This window comes from Canis lupus, chromosome 11 (assembly GCF_011100685.1).
Source record: "Canis lupus familiaris isolate Mischka breed German Shepherd chromosome 11, alternate assembly UU_Cfam_GSD_1.0, whole genome shotgun sequence".
Taxonomy (NCBI): domain Eukaryota; kingdom Metazoa; phylum Chordata; class Mammalia; order Carnivora; family Canidae; genus Canis; species Canis lupus.
This window is the reverse complement of record NC_049232.1, coordinates 28211154-28215409: the sequence shown is the minus strand read 5'-3', so window position 1 is coordinate 28215409 and position 4256 is coordinate 28211154. Positions and strand designations below refer to the sequence as shown.

At 44.5% G+C, this 4256-nt stretch overlaps 1 long non-coding RNA gene across 1 annotated transcript; it reads left to right on the top strand.

Moving 5' to 3' along the window:
- Positions 1-610: 610 nt before the first annotated feature.
- On the top strand, positions 611-3566 carry LOC119874036. The gene is made up of 3 exons (XR_005366381.1): positions 611-740; positions 3178-3279; positions 3439-3566. It is a non-coding gene; the product is annotated as an uncharacterized LOC119874036 (long non-coding RNA).
- Positions 3567-4256: the final 690 nt, after the last annotated feature.

The window sequence follows — 4256 nt, the reverse complement described above, 5'->3', positions numbered from 1 at the left end:
AATTAAATTGTAAGCTCTATTGACTTCAACAACAGGTGCCATTTGGGCAAACCCAAAGGGGGCCATTGCACTGTCAAAAAGATTTAACTCTTCCTGACACTACAGCATTGGGTAATAGCCTCCCGCCAGTTCTGCTGCCAGAAACATCACCACTGGAGATCCATTCCACTGTGTTCTTGCCCTGAAATAGTTTTTAAAATGTTAATCCTCAGGGAGAGGAAACAGACAACTCAATCATGCTCAGGTTGATTAGAACCTGGGTCCCAATCCTGGCTAAGTTCCTTGGCCAAGTTTCTTCATCTGGAAAATGGAGGAACACAGAGAATTATAGCCATATCCTAGGCTGTTGGGTAAGATTAGATGAGAAATTATAGAGAAGATACTTAGCATTGGACCTGGTACAATGTGACTCTTGCACAATTCTTTCATCATATAAGGAATTTCTTGAGCTTCCTCCCTGGCAAACACTCACGTGCTTGGAAAAAGGCAAACTCCTGAAACTCAGGCTGACAATCCCACATCGGTGGGCCTGGGTAGGTGCACCTTTAACAACCCTCCAGTTAGTTTGTAGAGGTGGATCAGACCATTATCCTCAGAATCCACCCCACTCCCACCACGGGGCCAATCCTAGGGTCTAGCTGATAGGGGTTCAATTCCCGCCCTTTCCCCACCCCTTCACTCCTGACCGGAAGGGCCTGAGAAGGACTGCTGCGTGGCTGAAGGAGTGAACACCAGAGAAGGTGAGGGAAAGAAGTGATAAACATTCTCAAAGCCAAAGTGAGAAATTTACAGTTCACCTTCTCCAGCCTGAGGCCTTCCTCTGGAGGAGATGGGTAAGGAGACACTGAGAGTTAACTTGGGTAAGGAACTAAAAGAACAAATAGCAGTCTATACAGAAGAAAGCGCTTTCAGAAAAGCATTGTGCAAATCCCAGACACCAGGCACAGGCCCTGAAATTCCAGTTTAAAGCAATTCAGTTCCTGTTCCATTCAGCAGGCTATGAATTGCAGGCATTTGCACTTCTGTGGTACCTTTCACGCCAGAGCTTCAAAGCCCTTTTCAAACACAAATCTGTTCAGCCTCATAACCTCTCTGAGAGATTTGGCAACGGGATAGCGGGGATCACTTCCCTCCCTACCTCAAGGGCAGCCTTTGGGGGGTGGGAGACAGGAGGTAGGAGGAAAGGCAGTTTAACAGTCACTTAACCAGGCATCTTGACAGCTCACAGGAGGAGGAGCCACGTGGGATCAGACGTTTCTGGGACACAGTCTGAGGCATGGAGTTCTAGAATTACCTGGGTATCCACCTCTTCCTTTTTGGTTTTAGCATCTTCTCTCTTTAGCCTGAACGGTATCTGGTGATTCGGCAGACACTGACAGTGCCTACCCAATGTCATCCTCACTTCATCCTTGTAACCAAACCCCACCTTTTTCTGGGGTGAGATAGCCCCAGAGGGTAGACCATGATTCATTCAAACCAAATTAGCAATCCTCTTCCCATTTTTCTCGGCCTTCTTGCAGCTATGAGTGACCATTATCATTTAGGTTTGGCCAATGAGATGTAAGGGGAAATCTGCAGGGAATTTGTTAAGCTGCAGTAATAAATTCCCCCATCTCAGTGACTCAACGCAATAAAAATTTGTTTTTCTTTCACATTATAATTGCAATGCACTCAGTGGGGACATTGCCCCACGCTCACCAGGGAGCCCCGGCTGGGAAGTCTTTGACATATTAGAACAGAACAATCTAAATCTGGGGTCTCTGAAGTCCCCATGAAAGGGACAAAAAAGGTGGGATTTAAGGATAATGGGTCTCAACTGCCTATGCTGGGAAATGACACACAGTCATTTTCTCTCACAGTCCATTGACCACACAGAGTCATGCCAGAGTGCTAATCTAAGAGAGGCTTGAAAGTGCAGGATTACACATAGAGTGTTGGGTGACACTGTGCCACAGAGGTGACCTCATGACAAAGATGACATCTCCTGCTACCTCACATACCTTCGTATTCTATTTTTGTAGGAAGCCCACCTTACAGATGGTAATCTGGAATGTCTCTCATTTGAAGCTAGAAGTGCCTAACCAGTCTAGATTCCTGTCAGCCCAGCACCTGTACGTCTACAGAGTACCCTACAGCTGTGTGGGTAATATTGAGAATCATAACAAAAATGGCACTATGGGAGATGGGCTACTTCTATCTTTACTCAACAAGAAAAGTACATCATTTCCAAGCCTGGCTCTGTACTAGGCTCTGGAGGCTCAGAGTAAATAAAATGGGGCCTAGGCTTCCTTGAAGGTCTCATGGGATTATGAGGAAATCAGGAAGGACTTTCAAAAATCAGCCTGCTGATGTTACACATTCTAAGCAAACACCGAAAATTAATTCCATTCATAGCAAAATCTCAGACCACGGATCTACTCAATAAGAATTTGCAAGAGTCGGTGGGTGGTGGAATTAATGGCAACTTTAATGGCAACTTTAGAGGCTATTTCAAAGAATTTAAGTCTTTGATGAAAAGGGACTATCAAAGAAAAAAAAGCACTGGCATTTTGGTCATCATTGAATACTGTTATCTGGAGTCAGATGACATGGAAAAAATCTGCTTTAAATAAACTTGCCAAGTTCACGTCCTTCATGGGAACACTTTAAAAGATCTCGTGGTGCCCCCATCAGCCATACCCTCTTTCAGCCCTTGCCCTCCTTGTGGGCCCCACTGGTCATCCCAGTCACCAATATGTCCTCCTTAATCTTAGCTGTAACTTGATATGTCAGGAGTGTGAAGAACAATTAGCCACTTGAGTATTGCATAACTTCAGAAGTCTCTTGAGATGAAATGTATGCAAATGATAGTGTCTATTATTCGTCTGATAACCATTCTTTAATTCCAACTTAAAAGAGAAGAGATTTCCAGACATCCTGATGCATTTGATCCAATGAAACATTCAAATAACTTTATATCACTTGAGTGGTAATTTATCTTCTCTGCCTGGAGCAGAAAGAGGTTTCAGTTCAGTAATAATGAATTTATGTCATTTCTCCCAAGTCGGTTTCTTTCAGTTGGAGCATAGCCATTCAAATCTGTGCAGTCTTTTTAGCACGGAGTTGCTCTGGGCGTGGAACCATTCAAAAGATCCCAAGATGAAGGTTGACACCTACCCCAATAATTGTTGTGTCCAGGTTAGAAGTCACAGTTCACAAGAATCGAAGCCATTCCTTGATCAACGAGATGCAGCCAGAGATGCAGCAAGAGAGAAGAGAAAGGAGATGGGAAACCAACAGGTGAGCTGATGGGACAGATGATAGGGGAGCTAAAGAGAAAGAGCAGTAAGTGGACAGTCCCATTGTGCTTTCAGAAGCTGGGGCCCTCCCCTTTAAGGCTGCCCTCTGGGTGTTCTCCATTCCTCATCACTTCCTCCTGGATATCTCTGCTTTTCCCAGATTTGCCTTCCACGGCACTGCCTGCCGGAAACGGAGCCTCCGACAAAGCCAGACGAGAAAACACTGAAGTCACGTGGCACCTGCCTGTTTTATCTGCAAGAGGAGGAAACTGTGTTAATAAATGCCTGTAACATTTAATGATGTGGCTTTCATTTTGAACACATCATTGCTCGATATTGAATCCATCCATTTTGATAATAAACACCAGGGCCACGGAGCGCTCGCTTTTCACCCACAAATAAATAAACAACAGGGACTTGCTCTGTGCGCTGGGAGTGAGGGAGGATTGCCACTCCCCTGCATGCGTTTGCATCTTATGAACTCTATTCAGCCGCATGGCCTCCCATTCGTCTCTCTGGAAATCCAATTTCCCTCTTGCAGGTTCCTCTGCCAGTTTTCTAATTTTCACATCAAACGGCATATTACTCATTGTCAGGCTGGTTGTTCTGGAAGAATCGTTAGTCTTAAACCCTTTACCAGTATTTTCAGTCCTGCCACAGACTGTTGCCAGGCATCATGTTTTCCAAGAGTGCTAACCACCCGCAAAAAGCTCACAATTTCAAACCTGCATTCTCTTGGCCCAGGCCAGGGCCAGTGAGAATAATACTTTCTGAAAGATAAATCCAAATTCTTTAATACAGCAAAATAGCCCCTCGCAGCGTACCCAGGAATGTGTGATTCATTTTTCCATCAAGCACTTCTCACACAATAAACCCTTAATAAATCATTGATTTAAAAAAAATGAATAAATGATTAAGTGAATCGTATGTTTCACACACACACACACACACACACACACACACACACACACTTCTACA